The 18,294-nt window shown below is 51.4% G+C and overlaps 1 protein-coding gene across 3 annotated transcripts in view; it reads right to left on the minus strand.

The window, feature by feature from the left end:
• The window catches only part of LCA5 (lebercilin LCA5), a 271,514-nt gene that overhangs the window by 27,446 nt on the left and 225,774 nt on the right, over positions 1 to 18,294 (minus strand). The window lies entirely within an intron of this gene.

An 18,294-nucleotide genomic window follows, 5' to 3' on the forward strand; every position in this document is an offset into this window, starting at 1 on the left:
CTGATTATAAAAAAAACTCTTGCCTAAAGAAGAGCTTAATCAACTCTACTAATGAACTACCCCTAAACCAAGAAAGTCCCACCCCCCCCCCCCCCCTCCCTCCCTCACCGGTGTGTTTATATATTAACAACAGATACAGCATATGTCTCAGGTTAACTAAAGCCAGGGCTGCCCATAATGGGTGTGTATTTGTCCTCCCGGGGCTATACCATCTTATATTGATCTTTCCTCCGACTGTTAGTCGGACAGAGAGTGCACCAGTGCCTCCCATGCTCTTGCTTATTCCAGCGCTTTTTCATTGTTCAAGCGTCGCGCTTGCTGAAACCGAATAACACTCTCACTGCTAGCCCATTTAAGTAGCTCAGCTCTCCACCTTCTGCTGCTGGGACCCTCCTTTGGCTTCCAGTGCATTGTAATTTCTCTTTTTGCCAGCACCAGCCCCATATCCACAAATGTACTTGTCACCTTTGTCTTGGATGTATGAGGGAACCAATGCAATTTACACGTGGCCATGTCAAAGTCCAACTGGCGCTCCGTAACTGAGTTCAATAGCTCTCCCACTGCAGCCCAGTAATTCCCCAGGTTCAGGCAGTCCCAGAACATATGCTCTAGTTCCACCCCCTCTCTTGTGCACCTTGGATATGCAGCCTAGTCAACCCCGAAATACTTTTTCATCTTACCAGGTGTCAAATATGCTCTGTGTAGTATAAAAAAGTGTACCAACTGGAATCTTGCATTCTTGGTGCTTTTCCAAGCCCTGTGTGGTATATGTCCCCATGCAGTCTCCGGTATGGGCTTCCCAATGCCTTTCATTCGTAATGTATCGAGTGGTGCTAACCCCTCATTGAGCATCCTTGAGTAGATGCATGTAACTGCTTTGAAAGTCCCTGCCGCCATCACTACATACTGACATGCCATCGTAGTTTTGGGCTCTACCAGTCCCTCTCTCCAATGTTTCTGAAGTGCATGCACCAGAGCGGCGTGCACCAGGAATTCCCCCCCCCGGGAGGTCATATTGTTCCTGCAGCACTTGATAAGGCATTAATGCACCATCCTTGTATAGATCCCAGAGTACTTGGATCCCCGCCTGCTCCCACTCCAGCAAGGGCATCCAATCTCCACCATGGGGCAACGCTGTAACCATCCCCAAAGGAATTTCAGGGGCATATGGATCCAGCACACTCGCTCTTCGCTGGCTCAAATTCTAGGATAATCTCAATGTTTTCTCTTCCAGTGATAGATCTCTACGGTCTAACCTCTGCTACATAATTATAAAGGATAGGATGTGTCTCGGTATCCTTCTACCTCTGAAGTTTTCTGGGCTCCTAAACTCCACTGCGACTGCCTGCGTCAGTACCTGTAGTTGAGCTGCCAAATAATAAAGTTCCAGGTCGGGAACCGCTAGTCCGCCCTCTGCTTTCGGCCTCACCAGCGTTTTTTGGGCCACTCTGCGCCTCCCGAACCCCCAGAGGAATCCCACTATCATGGACTTCAACAATTTAAACATGGAATCTGGTATCCATATTGGCAGTGTTCTATAAAAATCCAGCAGCCTAGAAAGTGCCACCATCTTTAATAAGGCAACCCGTCTCATCACGGACAACGGAAGCGAAATCCAAAATGCCATGCTACCTTTCAGTGCCCGCACACATCTCCCAACATTCCCTTCTAGAATATCATTGGCCTTGTGATAGATATGCACCCCAAGGTATGCTAAACAAGTCGGCTCCCAGCGCATATTTCTTAGTGTCGAAGGAGCCGTCCTCCCGGGCATCACTGGAAACAAACATGTCTTAGCCCAATTTACCCTCAATCCTGAAACGTCGCCAAATTCCGACAGTAAGTCCGCCTCTCCTTCCAGTGCCCCCTCTGCATCCTCTAGAAACATCAATAAAACATCCGCATATAGTGATATGTATTGCTCTGCCCCCTGAACACCAGACCCTCATACCACTGTCCCAACCTAGCTCGCGCTGCCAGAGGTTCTATTGCCAAAGCAAATAATAGTGGAGAGAGCGGGCAGCCATGTCTCGTCCCCCATGACACTCGGCATCGGGGGGAAACTAATGTCCCTACCTTTACTCTAGCCACTGCCGAGGTATACAACACTTTTGTCCAGCCTACGAATTCGTCTCCCAAACTGAAACACTCCATTGTTTTATACAGGTACGGCCATTCTAAACTATCAAAGGCATTCTCTATGTCCACTGAAAGTATCGTGGCCAGAGGCGAGCCAAAGCGGCCCTCCCCCAAAATCCTCATCAATCTCCGTACATTCGTAGCTGTGTTTCTAGTTGGGATAAACCCTGCCTTATCCCCATGAACCAAACCAGTCATATGCAGTAGGAGACGGGACGCCAAAATTCGACTAAGGATCTTATAATCAGTTGTCAACATTGATAAAGGTCGATAAGCCGCCGTTTCTGTACCCTCCCTCCCTGGTTTTAGCAGTGGGATAATGAGTGCCTCTCTCATCGTCATGGGGAGTTGGCCCAGTTCTCGCGCTTCTCTATAGACCTCAACCAGCCTCGGGGCCAACAAATCCACAAACTGCGAGTAAAATTCTATCGGCAATCCGTCTACTCTCGGAGTCCTATTGCGAGCCATATGTTTAATTGCACTCCTGACTTCTTCAATTGGAATATCGCGGCCCAAATGCTTCACTTGTTTCTCGTCCAGCTGCGGGAGGGGCACACTCTCTAAAAAGGCGTCAATATCTTTCTCCCCCGCTACTAGTGTGCTCTCATACAACCCTTCATAATACTCCAAGAACCGAGCCACAATCTCTCGCGGACTGTAGATGTTGCTACCATCTCGCGCCCCCAGCGCCATGATCAGGGAGCCTCGTGGAGAGGTATTGGCCAACCACGCCAACAGCTTCCCCACCTTGTCACCCTCCGCATGGGCCTTCGCAACATATTTCTTATAATTGAAGCACCGTAGCCTCTCCACTTCTGTAGCTACTGCTTCTTTGGCCTCAACTACCTCCTTTTGCACTTCGGGACGTTCAGGTCTGGCTTGTTCTGCCAACCGTAGCCTGTTTTCTGCTTTGTCCAGATCCTGCAGCAACACCTTCCGTACTCCTACATACTTACTAATACATAGCCCCCTTACCACCACCTTAAAGGCATCCCATCCCATTGCTCTTGTGGAAGCTGTCCCTGCATTTTCAATGAAATAATGCACTATCCCTTCTTCAACTTCTCTTCGGAAAACCAGGTCGTCCAGCGTTTCAGGACGCAAACTCCAAGTAGGGATTTCGGACTTCTCCACCTTCCAGTGCACAGTAATAAACAACGGATTGTGGTCCGACAACGTCCTAGTAAGATATTCAGAGTGGGTTATGAAGGGCACTATCGACTTTGGGCCTAATATTGCATCTAGTCGAACATGGAGTTCATGCAGTGCCGAGAAATAGGAATAATCGCGATCTTGCGGGTGGTGGGTTTTCCACACATCCACTAAATTCCATCTGGTCTGCCAGTCTAGTCTATATTCTGATAATCTGCAAAGGGGGGGTCTGGCGGGGGGGGGGGTGCGACCTGTCCTGAGAGACATCCGTTAATGAGTTAAAATCCCCTCATAACACCACCGAGCCTGTAAAGTAATGTGCCAATGTGCCTGACATGCGATCCAAGAAACGCGCCTGATCTACGTTTGGAGCATATATACTACACAGCGCTATGTCCCTACCATGTAATCGCCCTTCAACGGCTACAAATCTGCCTTCGGAATCCATGGATTGCCTAGTTACCTGAAAAGGGACCCCCGTTCTGATCCAAATCAATGCCCCCTCGCAAATGCCGAGTATGATGTACTAAAAACCTGCCCCCTCCATATGCGCTGCAATGATAGACCTTCCGATTTACTGTGGCGCCTTGTCATTGTGTGTAGCCCCCTCACATTCCAAGTGATACAGCGTAAATCAGGTGTTGCCCCCATCGTAATAAAGTAATCTCCTCATCCCGCCCCGTACAAAAATGAACACACCGTGATCCCCTTGCCCCAACCACTCCCTCAACCCCCCTCCCTCTCCCCCCAAGAACAGGTCCTAGAACAAAACTGCTAGTCCCCATCCAAACTATTCTAACAGTCAACACACACCTAAACCCACCAGTAGTCACTGCGGGCATGCCTTATGGCCATTGGAGGGTGCCCAGTGCCAACAGGTGACTGCTTTCGTTCAGGAAATAACCCCCGCTTCGATCCCCCAAAACACAGAATCCTCTGCCCACCCGTACACCCGTCCGTAGGCTATCAATAATTCTCCAGCATCAATTCTCCAGCATACTAATCGACCCTTCCACCCCGGAGCAACCACCCAAACGGCCCCGCGGGCCATCATACACCGGCATCCCTCAGCTGAAACGATACACATGGATAAGCCACCTCCCTCCACACAGCTTTCCCCACCACAGCTCTCTAGGTTGCAGACCATTGCTAGTCCATTAGTCCGTCAGCTGTGGCCGGGGTGACCCGCGGCATCCCGTAGACTATCTGCCTCCGAGGCCTCAGTGTCTGAATGTGCTTTGTCCTTCTCAGAGTCCGTGCTCCCTGGGGATTGCAATACCCGTTCGCCAGACAGCTCCGTCACCGCTTCCAGCACTCCTTGACGCTCTATCTCGGCCTGTGCCTGTGATGGTTTCCGCATTCCCTGCCGTCTGCGCCTAAGCAGTTGTGACTCGCACTGCTGACCTTCCCTCGAGGCCTCCCGGACTTGACGCTCCAGTTGGTCCATTCCAGCCCTGTAAGATTCCAACCACGCCCATGCGTCCTCAGGAGTATCATGAAAATGAGTGATACCATCCAGCATTATTTTCAGTTTGGCTGGGAATAACAAGGAGTATTAAAGTCCTTCCGATCCCAGCTCCCTCTTAACTGCCATGAAGGACGCGCGGCGGCGCTGGATCTCCAGTGTATAATCCGGAAAAATAGTCACCTTGCCATTTTCGACTTGATAAGGGCCATCTGTTCGTGCTTTTTGGAGTAAGAAATCTCTGTCCTTATAATGCAGCAGTCTGGCTACCACTGGGCGGGAAGGACGCCCCGGTTGTGGCAGTTTCTCAGGTACTCTGTGTGCTCGCTCCAATGTGTAGAAGGGTGATAGGCCCTCAGTGGCCACCACAGTCTTTAACCAGTTCTCCAAGTATTGCACCATATCTGACCCCTCCACTTTTTCAGGTAGACCCACCACACAAATGTCATTCTGCCGATTTCTACTTTCAGCATCCTTTGCACACTTCTCCAATGCCTGTATGCGTTCCAAAGCGTCCGTCATTTTGGCCTTCAGTACCGTTTGTGACGGTGTCACTCCCTGCAGTATTCCCTCCACCCGTTTCACCCTATCCGCAAGCTTAGAGTGGTCCGCTCTCAGGAGACCAAGCCCCATCGCCACCTGTGCAATGTCTTGTTGCAGGGCCGTGCGTGAGTCGGTGACCGCCGCCAATATCTAGTCAAACTGTTGCTGCATCATGGGGTCCTGGGGTGTCTCCAAGCTCTCCAGCACAGCCTGGGCCGGCGCTTCACTGTCTGGCTGATGATGCGTTCCATCCTGCTTCCCTTTTGGTTTCACCATTATCCAGCCCTCCAGAGCGGGGTCCGGTGTGCACGGACACTCCACTGTGTCCCGACCTCCCGCTGACCACCAGCGATCAAACCTGCCTCAGATTAGCTCAGGAGCCCCGTTCTCTGTGAGGGTCTCTGCTCAGTGGCTCAGGGGTTCCAGCATACGGAGCGCCACACTCCCTCAGCAGCGCCAATGCAGGTGCACTCAATCATAGTCTGTTCCGCTGCGCCAGCCCCAGTCCGCAAGAGTTCGCCCTTGCGCTTATGGCCAGTACCAATAGTGAAGTAACAACACCTCGCACCCCTATTGGAGGTTTACTCACAGTTGCTTCCTCTCTTTTGGCCCCCTGCAGATTATGCCCCCCCCCCGCTACTCCAGGTTGGAGCCGATGCCACATTCTCCAGGGTGGTACCACTGGTCCGGATTTCAACTGTGCTTCCCCCTCCTCCGGGCCCGATCCGAGGCAACTTCTACCTTAGGCCCACTTCAGTCTGCACCATCCCTGTGATCAGAGCACTCGTCGGCGATCCTTATTCCTGCCGCGCGGTACATCCTTATTAATCCACTCCCAGGTGCAGGGGACTCATCTCCAAGGTGCGAGTCTCCTTCAGGGTACAGCCGCTCCCACCACTAACCCATTGAGCAGGCATGCAGCCAGGCTTTCACTGTGGGCCCACAGCCTGCTGCTTGCGCACACTCCCATCCCCGCTACAGCTTGCAGGTCGCAGCCGTTCCCAGGGACCCGAGTCCGCCTCAGCAGCCAGGAGCCCCGGGTCAAGCCGCACCCCACTCACCGAGGCAGGATTGGTAGCACCGCCGCTGCTCCTCGCACCGCCAAGCATCCACGTTCTTCCGCACCCCTTTCTGCTCCCGAGGCTCAGATCCAGGGGGGTAGTGTCTTCAGCCTCCACACCTATTCTGCTGCAGGCGGCTCTCGCACAAGATGTCCGTGACGTAGAACAACACAGCTCACCGCTGTCCCGTGAACGGCCCCGGGCCGGTCCGCACCAGGTTCCTTGTCGTGCCGCCTTTCCGATGTCAGTAGCAACGCGCCTCCTCAGCTGGCGGCTCCGTACCGCACTCGTCTCAGGCTCGGTCGTCTCTCTGCTTCACCGCCGCCAATTTGGGGTCCTCCGCCGCCAACAAACTCGGGCAGGAAAAAACGCTGAAACTCCTGATTCGCTTCGAGTTTGTCTTCGGACGGGTGCCAGGGCAGTTCTGTACCCCTCCTGTGTGCCCGGTGCCACCAGGTGAGCCAAAGGTCTGTTTTAATTCAGGATATTAGTGGGATCAGTGCGAAGCTCGGCGATCACGCAGCCTGCTCCATTGGCCTCCAAGCCACGCCCCCGCTTGGGCACATGTCATCTGCATGCTTGAACTTGTTCCATGTCATCGCTTGAGAGGCCCAGTTCTTTCAACAATACCTGTTGATTCCAGCTGCTGTACATTGCTGCGTGATGTTCCTCTCTCTGTTTTCGGTGGGCCTTTAGTATTTTTGGTATGAATATGGTGCAGGCCTTGCAGTCCTTGTCCCCGTGGTCCCTTGGTTGGCAGAGATTCCAAACTTTGTGCAGGTTGCGTTGTGCAAATTTGTGGAGACAGTTTGGACAAAATTTAAAAGGGGTGTTTTTCCATGACCCCTACCTTGCTTCATTCTCAGGCCACATGTATTATTCCGATGGGATCCCAGTCGGGATTCTGCAGTGAAGATCCCCCTCTCCCTCTGGTACCTCTTGTTTTTCGTTTGGCACATTTATCCCCAAAAAGCCTTTATTTTGAGGAATGTTCTAAAAAAACTCAAAACTTTTCCATTTGCTTCAAGACTGAACTGAGAAGGAGTAGTTTCTTACCTGTAACTCCAGTTCTGTAGTAGGGGTATCTCTGTGATAGTCATAATCTGTGAATAGTCCCACCCATGTGTGTGGACCCCGGAGCAATCAAAATAGTCTCTTAAGTCATCTTCGTCTGCAGTCCTGCATAGACACTTAAGAGAAAATTGAAGACAATAATGCAGCCTGATATTAACAAGGCTACATTGGCCAGCACTTCATCCTGAAGTGAAAAAGGATAGCCAAATAATATAGAAATTGACACATTGTACAGGGTTTCACACATAGAGAAACTGCCCTTCACAAAATTCCTTTATCATGGTAGAGAGGAAAGGTTGGACAGACAAGCCCCATAGGCTGCCATTATGTGTCTGGAAAAGGGATACCGTGCCTTTAAGGAACCCTCCAGAGACCCTCGGTATCCCATGATGCACAGCCACAGGCAAGTTACTTTTCACTTTTTTAAGGACTCTCAAAGCCAGGCCTGTAGCATCCAGGAAAAACATTTCTTCCACCGGGGAGGAGGGAGGGTCGCTTATGACTATCACAGAGATACCCCTTCTACAGAACTGGAGTTAAAGGTAAGAAACTACTCCTTCTGTAGTAGGGGATCTCTGTGTATAGTCCTAATCTGTGAATAGAATGGCAAGCCCATCCCAACAACCAAATCCAGCGGTGGAAGAAAACAAGAAAAATCCTTACTGAGCAAATAAACTCCTTAGCGAAGCCTGCCCAACTTGCGCATCTGTCCTGGCATCAGAATCCAGGAAGTAATGCTTAGCAAACGTGTGGACAGACTTCCACGTAGCCACCCTACAGCAAGAGGAACGTTACGTAGCAAAGCCGCTGTAGCCGCTTTGCCTCTAGTCGAATTAACCTTAGGCTTACCTCCAAGAGTCTTGTTAGCCTTCTGGTAACATAGTTGTATACAGGACACATCCACCTAGATATGAACTGTTTGGAGGTGGCAAGGCCAGTCCTAACTGAACCGTAATTCACAAACAACTGATCTGACCTATGAATGTCTTTGGTATTATCTAAGTAGAATTTCAACACCCGCCTCACATCAAGTGAATGAAGGGACCTCTCCGTCGGAGAGGAAGGATGTTGAAAAAATATAGGTAACGTGGTCGTCTGGTGGACATGGAAATCAGATATCACTAGGGCGAAACTTAGGGTGAGTCCTCATGACAACCTTGGAAGCATGACATACAGTATAGGGCTCCTGACAACACAGAGCCTGAACCTCACTCACCCTGCGAGCCGATGTTATAGCCACAAGGAAAGCTGCCTATCAGGACTAATGCTGTAGCGAAGCCTTATGAATAGGCTCAAAAGGCTCCTTCATCAATCTTGACAGCACCACATTCAGCTCCCACGAAGGCGAAGGACGCCTAACTGGGGGAAATACCTTCTTCCAACCCTCCAAAAAATCTTTAATTACAGGTATCTGGAAAAAAGCATGTTTGTGAAGGCACTATCCTATACGCAGTTAATGCTGTGAGGTGAACCTTAATAGAATGGAAATTAAGGTCAGATTTCGCTAAATGCAGGAGGTATGGAAGGATGACATCTTCCTTGCAGGAGGTAGGGTCAGCATTCTATGACGTGCACCAAATGCAGAACCTTTTCCACTTGTAGGCATGGGAGGTCCTGGTGGATGGTCTCTTATTCTCCTTGAGAATTTCCATGCAGTTGTCGGGCAAATTCAAGTGTCCATACTGTACTATCTCAGGAGCCATGCCGCCAAACTCAACGATGATAGGTTGGGGTGCACCATCTGCCCCCGAACTTCGTTAGAAGGTCTGGCCGACTTGGAAGCCGGAGATATGTTTGGAGAGACGGGTGGAGCAGGTCTGTGAACCACCACTGTCGAGGCCACTCCGGACCAATGAGGATCATTCGCGCTCTGGATTGAGACAGCTTGATGAGCACTGCCGGAATCAGGGGAATGGGTGGAAAAGCGTACAGAAAGCTGTTCGACCAGCTGATCCATTGTGCATTCCCCAGAGTACCCGGTTGGTAAAACCTGGAGGCGAAGTCTCGGCATTTGCTGTTTTCGGCGGTGGCGAACAGATCTATTTCTGGAGTGCCCCATCTTGCGAAGATGTTTCCTAGCACCTTGCTGTTTAGGACCCACTTGTGGTTTTCCTGAACGAGCCTGCTGAGTGAGTCCGAATGAGCATTCTACACACCTGGTAGATGGGTAGTCTTTATCATCAGTCCTTTGGCTAGCAGCCAGTGTCAGATCGCTTGCACTTTTGGAGACAGTGTGCCCGCTCTCGAGCCCCCCTGCTTGTTGAGGTAATACATTGTGGTCATATTATCCATCTGTACAAGCAGGGAGTTGGTCTGGAAGGGCGGATGAAAGGCTTTCAGCGCCAAATGAACAGCCCTGAGTTCCAGAGAATTGATATGATACGTGGACTCAGCCTGTGACCACGTTCCTTGGATCTGCAGATGGTCCGAATGTGCTCCCCAGCCCTGGAGAGAAGCATCCGTCACAATGGTCTGCATTGGAATGTCCTTGTGGAATGGAACTCCCTTGAGGAGATTCTCTGCTGAACACCACCACTTCAGCGACTGTGGAGCGTGCTGAGACAGTGTGATCCTGTCCTCCCAGCTCCCCCTCTTCTGGTCCCACCGATCCTTCAGACATTCCTGCAGCGGTCTCCTGTGGAGGCGTGCATGTGGTGTGAGGGAGATGCAAGAAGCCATTGACCCCAGGAGAGACGACACTGTCCTCACTGTCATTGAAGGAATGGACATGAGAGTCTGAGCCTTCCGAAAGATCGATAAGCGGCGCTCCTCCAAAGGACACACGCTTGCTCTGAGAGTATGGATGGAGGCTCCCAAGTACTGCAGACACTGAACAGGAGTCGGGTCAGACTTGGACATGTTGATGTGCAGACCCAGTTGGTTCAACAGAACAGCCGTCCTGTTGAAATGCAATTGCGCTTCCTGGAAGGTGGAGGCTTTGATCAACCAGTCGTCCAGGTACGGGTAGACTAACACCTTGTTCTTCCTCAAGTGCACTGCCACCACCGCCATGCATTTCGAAAACGTCCTGGGTGCAGACTTCAGACCAAACGACAGTACGGTGTACTGAAAGTGGTTGTTGCCGACTAGGAAACGCAGGAACTTCCGATGTTTCTGTGCAATGGGCACATGGAAGTATGCATCCTGCAGATCTATTGTGCAAAGTCAGTCTCCTCGATGCAGCTGAAGATAAATCTGGTGCAAGGACAGCATGCAAAATTTTTCCCTGCGAATCCATTTGTTTGCTTGTTGCAAATCCAGAATGGGCCTGAACTCGTTTTTGTCCTTTTTGCACACAAGAAAGAACCTGGAGTATAGACCCTTTCCCCTTTGAGACAGAGGGATGCCTTCTATCGCCCTTTTTCGTAACAGGGTATTGGCCTCTGCTTGAAGTTCGCACAACAGGTACTGCGAGCGAACCGGTGGGATAGCTGGAGGAGGGCTTAGAAAACGTAGACAGTATCCATTGCAAACAATATTCAGCACCCATCCTGAGTAATTTTTCTCCACTCTGATGGGTAATTCTGAATGCTTCCCCCCACCGGAGTGGGTAACAGAAGAGGGGGAAGTAATCCCTCAGGGCTTAGACCCAGCCGGGCCCTTATTCCCCCGATGCGGAATGCTGGTTGCCTCTGCCCCTCTGACACTTCTGTAAGGGCTGCCTCTGGTATTGTTGTTGTTGCTGCTGCTGTTGCCCAGCCTGGCGACCCTGCCCTCGCTGGAATGAGTAGCGCCTTTGGTATGGATGGAAACACTTCCGCTGTTCATTCGGCTTCTCCAAGGCCACAGCCTTCAACGTTTCAACTTACGCCTTCATGCGGGCCATTTCTTCATCCGCATGGGTCCCGAAGAGGGTGGACCCCGAAAAGGGCAAATTGGCAATCCGCTGTTGCGCCTCCGGTTTCAGGGAGGTAAGTGGGAACCAGGAATGGCGTCTCAAGTTCACCCCGTGGCAGTACCCATGAGCCGCCAGGAGAGAGGTGTTTGCAGCCGCGCTGATGATTTGATTGGAAACCATCATGCCTTCATTCAAGATTTCTTGAAAATGTTCCCTTCTGTACCTCGGGAGGAGTTCAATGAATTGTTGGAGCGACTCCCGTAGCGACCGGTCATAGCGACCCAAAAGCGCAGTTGAACGTGCTGCTTCCATGGAAGTGGCCGCTGTACTGCAGACCTTCCTTCCCGCCGAATCCATTTGAAATTTGACGGCTCTCCTTGTCCGGAGGGACCGTAGACGAAGGAGCAGTAGAATGTTGCTTCTTGGCCGCTGTCACAATAAACTAATCCGGTGCAGGATCCGTTTTCAGAAATGCCGGATCTGAATCCGGGGGCCTGTACTTCTTCTGAAGTCGAGATGGAGCAGACTTCACCGAAGCCGGCGTCAGGAACAGCTCCATGTCCGGTTCTTCCAACACTGGCACCAAAGGTAGTAACGGACGAGAGAGGGGTCTACACTGTAGCGTTTCGAATAGGACAGAGGTAGACTGGGTCAAGACTGTCAGTGCTATCCCCAGTTTCTCTGCTTCCCTCAGCAGCACGCCCTCAAACGTAACAATGTCATCCACTGGTGACACTCTCATAGGCGGAGAGTCCGACAAATTAGGTGAATACCGCCTGTCACTGGAAGAGTCTGTGTACCTGGACCGTGACCTTTCTCTCCGACGACGATGTTGTGATCTGGTCAAAGATCTGCGCCCACTGCGAGAGCGGTGTCTCCCCCCGGATCTTGATCTCCTGGGAGCCGCCTGAAACACCGGCACAGGCGGTTGCGGAAGAGGCGGAGGCTGAGCCGGAATCAAAGGCCTCGGTTGTGGAGGCGGAGGAGGAGGCGGCGGAGGTGGAGGAGGAGGAGGAGGATGCGGTGGAGGTATTTGTGGAAGATGCAGAGGAGGAGGCGTAGGTGTCCTATGCCGTGAAGGTGAGTAGGTCTTGGAGTCCGGAGACCGAATTACTCTCCTCTTCTTACGAGCAGGCCTCGGGGAGGGTGCTCTGAGGGTCGACTTCCCTGATGAAGAGCGCTGGCGCCGCCGCGACCGGGTACTCTGCTGTTGAAATGCTAACCACAGAGGATGAACTTCCACTAGACACTGTTCTGGGCGTCGACTTTCTCTTAGACGTCGACTTACGCCGCAACGTCGACTTCTTCCCCGACGTCAATCCTTCCCTTGATGTCGATCCTCTCCTTGACGTCGATCTTCTCCTTGACGTCGATCTTACTGTCGACGTTGACGGCGAACGGCGGTGTCGCCTCGACGGCGAGCACCGATGTCTTCGGGACTCAGCACGACAACGATGGTGTGTCGACGTAGTCTGTGAAGTCCTCGACGTCGACCGTGTCCAAGGTCTCGAAGCCCTTCCCCTCGACGCTGAGCGTCTACGTCGCTTCGACCCAGAGCCCTGGGTCGACGTGGAGCATATAGTAGTCATACCTCTCGACGCCGACGTCGTAGCCATGGACGTCGAGCGGTGCCGTTCCTTGGTCTTCTCTTGACTGGTGAGCCCCCCAGAGGTCGATGCAGGGGCAGAGGAAGAAGATAGAGTCCCTCCATGCTCAGAGATCCCACCTGCTTCCTGAGGTCTTGTTAGAAATGGTATCCCTGGCTGGCCAGGGCTTTCACCAAAGTCAGTCAGAGACCACCACTCCTAAGTCAGGGCAAGGGAGTTACACGCCAAGATAACCCCTGCTCACCCTCTAGGTAACGTGGCGCGAGCAGCAAGACTAAACTTGGAGGCGATGTGAGTTAAGTATTTGCGCACGCACCCCAGCAACAACACCCAAAGGCCCACCACAAAGGAAACTCCACACAAGGTTATATAAAAATAGCCTTTGTATTACACCAAAACACATTAGATAAAAACACACACTTTACAATGTGCCATCAGGCACAGGCAGAATTTACAGGGATATGTAGAAGACAGGGCCACCTGGACCACTGTCAGGAATCAGCACTTTTAGAACTTCGCACTAGGTAGAATTAGCACTCAGAACATGGGATATAAATCACTGTAGCACAAATTAGAACATAAAGTACACAACCAGTAATCACTGGTAACCAGGACCTCACTAGTATCACCTGCACTAGGAGAAAAACAACCACCTAAGTATCACAATACCTGTAGGGGTGTAAGCACATAACACATGATGCATAAACATACATTCAGCGGTGTAAGGAAGGGAAACACATGATGCATCAACAATACATTCAGAGGTGTAAGAACAAGGCACGTGACCCATAAAAACACATTCAGAGGTGCAGCAAAAGAACAATTGCGCCAAACTCACATAAGTCACCACCTGTGACTTTCCATAGGCAGGAACACCAGAACTGTCCCAATGTCAGGGGCCTAAACGTGGCAGTTTCCCACAAAGTGCTGGGCAACTGAGGAGCAATGCTGGTGGGGACAACGTTGGAGCCTCTCAGGCTCTGAACAAATAAAATGTCCCCCTGAACCCCTCAGGGCTCTAAACAGATGACTGGCCCCTTGGAGCCTCGCTGGGCTCTTAATAAACAATCTGGCACTTCGAGCCTCTCAGGGCTCTAAATACAAAAATCCCCTCAAGAGCCTCTCGTGGCTCGAGACCAGGTAATGCCCCCAGAGCCTCGTGGGCTCTTCAAACAATTGTGGCGCCTGCCTTGAGCCTCTCGGGGCTCTACCACGCACTTTGCCCCCTGAGCCCTCCTGGGCTCTCTGCCAGAAAGGTGAGGCTTGAGCTCAAAACAATTGACTGCCCCCCAAGAGCCTCTCGGGCTCTAACAACAATTTCCCTCACTCGGGGAGAGAGCACGAGGGGGGGGGGGGGGCGGGCACCGGCAATGTGCCCCGACGCCTCCCCCTTCTCTGGGCAACACTGCTTCACTCACCAGGAGAACACGGAGACCCTCTGGCGCTGCTGCTTGGCGGGGGAACTCCTCTCCGGTCCCGGTGTGGCTCCTCGGCGGGGGCTGCTCTCGAGGCACTTCTAGGCTTCCCCAGACTGGGGGAAGCAGAAGGGAGACTCGCCGGTCCTGCCCTCGTCCTGCTGCAGCTTGCCTGGCTTCCTGTCTCGGGTGTCCGCCAATGACAGCGCGGCCCCGAGCAGGGAGGCGGGCACTTCCGGGTCGCACTTGGCAGCGGCCCGGCAACGTTTCTAAACACCCCGGGCTGCGGCGGTGAATCTCGAGAGGCAATGCCGGGTGGGCACCGGCTGGTTCAAAATGACAATAAATTGAGGTGGGCACTCGATATTAGGGCGGCAATGTCCCTGGCAGGGTGGGCACCTGCCAGGGGACTTTAAAGTGGGCAAATAAGCGGGGTGAGCTCCCGCACCGCAAATGGACAAAACAGGGGGATCCCCACGCCGGGGAATCCCGAGGGCGGCAATTAAGCGGCCAAATGCCGGGTAGGCTCCGGCAGAGAGATACAGCGCTTGGGAGCGCTGTAAGTCAAATAAAAGCGCTTCCAGGCGCTAGGGCAGGAAATAAAGCACTTCCAAGCGCTAGGAGGCAATTCCAGCGCTCCCAGCGCTAGAGGACAACACAAGTCCAGAGAAAGTCCTTGGAATGCAGCAAGGCAGGGGGGGGCAAGGCTGGGCCCAGAGCCAGCTCACTGGGTCTCCAGGCAGGGAGACAGTCCAAGTGGCGGTCCTCTGGCCCAGCAACAGCAGCAGCCCCCTCGGGCAGGATCCTGGAAGAGAACAACTCTGTGGGGACACAGCCCCATTTTTATACACCACATTCCTTTGTTCTGGCACAGAGTGAGGGGAGAAACCAGTCGCAGCTGGTTGGTGAGCACTCTTGATGTGCTCAATCACCCTTTCTATTCACTGGCAGGGCTTTGGTCATCAGTCGCACCAGAGAGGGGCGGAGCCAGCATTGTCTGGGGAAAACCCAGCCTCATTCAGGACACAGGTACACTCCTCCCCAGCCATCAGCATGCTAATCTCCCACTCACCACCGGGCAGACCCATCCAGCCTTCCTAGAGCCAGGCTCACCAGCCAGCTCCAGCCAATCACACGCCAGGCATATTTTACACTAATATGCCAACTCCTAGAAGTGGCATGTGTACACAAGACACAATCATGCCACATATATAATTGCGAAGCATTCACTCTCACGAGTTCGCACATACCAAATTCGAGCATGCACCCCTCACGCATCAGGAACTACCAGGGACACAGACATTCCCCATGCATTCCTATGGGAGGGCCGGCCTATCTCACCACATGCACTCAAAGTGCGCACGCACTTTCCACTGGGACACAGTGAAAGTGCGCAGAATCCAAAAATCACCATCACCAGGCCACCATTACGAGCAAAAAGTTTAGGGGTGAACCTGCCATAAGGGCCAAGTCCAACAGGTCTTCTCTGCTCCAGGCCTTGAAGACGGATCTTCTCCCTGTCACGCAGTGTCCTCCTGGAGAAAGATTGACAAATATCACAGGAATCAGGAACATGTGTTGATGGAAGGCAGAGTATGCACACTCTGTGTGGGTCTGACTTGGCCTTCTTCCTACCACACTCTGGGCACTTGTCGAATAAAGCTGGCATTTCGACAGGAAAGAGGTGCACTAGCAGCTCAAAAAAGCAGCAAATGGAAGAGAAAGGCCCCAGACGTCGAATGAAACACTAATTAGATCAAAAAAGCTCCAAAAATTGAAGTAATACCAATAAAGGTAGAGCTCAATGATCCAGGGTCCTGCTAGCATGAGCTGGAAAAAAGAACTGAAAGTAACATGCCTTTGGCTGTGCATCATGGGATACCGAGGGTCTCTGGAGGGTTCCTTAAAGGCACGGTATCCCTTTTCCAGACACATAATGGCAGCCTATGGTGCTTTTCTGTCCAACCATTCCTCTCTATCATGATGAAGGATTTTTGTGAAGGGGTGTTTCTCTATGTGTGAAGCTCTGTAAAATGTGTAAATTTCTATATTATTTGGCTATCCTTTTTCACTTCAGGATGAAGTGCTGGCCAATGTAGCCTTGTTAATATCAGGCTGCATTATTTGTCTTTAATTTTCTCTTACGTGTCTATGCAGCACTGCAGAAGAAGACGACTTAAGAGACTATTTTGATTGCTCCTGAGTCACCGCGAATGGGCGGGACTATTCACAGATTATAACTATACACAGAGATCCCCTACTACAGAAATGAAAGAATCTGAAGATGGCTACCACGCACAGGAACTTCCAGGGCACTGTCTGACGTTACACAGGGGACGGACCCAACACATGACTGTGAATGGCTCTCCTGCTGTGATTTGTGGATCGCTTCTAGACAGTGAAACAAAGGAAGATGGGGAGCGAGGCTTCCTGATAGGATGGCAGGGAGGAACTGTACCTTGCCCTGATTACATATCAAAGGTCCCTGTCTGCGGCAAACACAATGAAACCTGTCACCAGGTGTGCCCTTGACTAGGTCACCTTAGAGAGTTTGGAGTACCCGGACCAGGGAAGGGGAAAAAACTTACCAGAACCAGTTTTGTGGGTAGATCAGGGAATTCACCAACACACAAAGGTTGGCACCAGGTATAAAAATAGAACCTTCAGAGTGGTCCTTAACCTGTGGAAGATTCAGAAGGACTGTCCTGCTGCAGAAAGACTGACTTGCTGCTTAAACGACTGCCTTACTGTCTGAAGAAGGGAGATTGAACCTGCTTGCTTTGATCCCAGGCTACCCAGAGTGACTCCAAGGGTCAGCTGGCTGACATTGTGTGTGAGTTATAGGGACACAGCAAGCTCCTAGAAGCCTTTCCGTAACAACTCAGCTGATCTGCAGCAACTGGGCCTGCCAGGACCTCTGCTGGAGTGACTTCCTGGTCCCCAAATGGTGCCCCTCAGGTCCAGGACACTTGGCTGGCATCAGTGAGAATTCCTTCTAAAATAAAAGGTGGAAATCGTGAGCTTTGGGCTCCCCGTGACAGTGAAGTGACTTCTTTGCACCAAAAATGTACTTCGTACAATGACCACCATTGTGAAGCGCCAGCTAAACCTGCCCTTTATGCCAGCAGCAACCATCGCTATTACTGGGAATGCAAGACCTACAATTCACACCAACAGTGACCGTGCCCAATGGCCGGCAATGTGAATCTCTGGCAATGACCGGCTGTTCGCACTTAGCAACGGCAGTCCGTGACGCTTGACCAGCTGTTCTAGCAGAAAGCCTCCTCCTTGCAGCCTCCTCCAACATAAATGGAACTCTTCGTCCTGGACTTGAGGAGGTAACTATTTAGCAGGACTAACATGGTCATTGTATTTGGCCCGTCCTCTATCACGGTCAGCCTGAACTTGTGACTTTTCCTGATCCAGAGTGACAAGATAACCACGAGTGGTATTTTCCGTTTCTTTGTTCTATTTTCACTAAAAATATTTAAAAAATGATATTTCTACTTATACTTATTGCATTTTATTCATTTTTGTGTCATTGTATTTATTAAAATGTACTCTATCTTCTAAATTGGTTTGGGCTTTTTTTTTACTTTATTACTGTTTGTGTACTGCTAAATACTTTCCACATTGCCTCTATGTTAAGCCTGACTGCTTCTGTGTCAAGTTACCAGAGGGTTAAGCACAGGTTAGTTTACTGAACTTTGCACTTCACCCTGACAAGGACTGTTGTTGCTGCTCAAGTGGGGATTCCACCCCTCTCAACTAATTACCCAATTTCTTACAATGATAATATCAGGGAGTCTGAAAAGGAGAGGTTGATTTAAAAAGAAAAAGCCCTGTTTTGGAGCATGAATACCCTGCTATGCTTTTCCTCATCCTGTGTTTCTACAATCTATTTGTCCCCGTGGACCTAGTGGTCCTTCTGGTCAAATGGAATGCAACTCTGTGGGGTACCCAATCAAGTCAAATGGAATGCAACTCTGTGGGGTACCCA

Source organism: Lissotriton helveticus, chromosome 6 (genome assembly GCF_964261635.1).
Source record: "Lissotriton helveticus chromosome 6, aLisHel1.1, whole genome shotgun sequence".
Classification (NCBI taxonomy): Eukaryota; Metazoa; Chordata; class Amphibia; order Caudata; family Salamandridae; genus Lissotriton; species Lissotriton helveticus.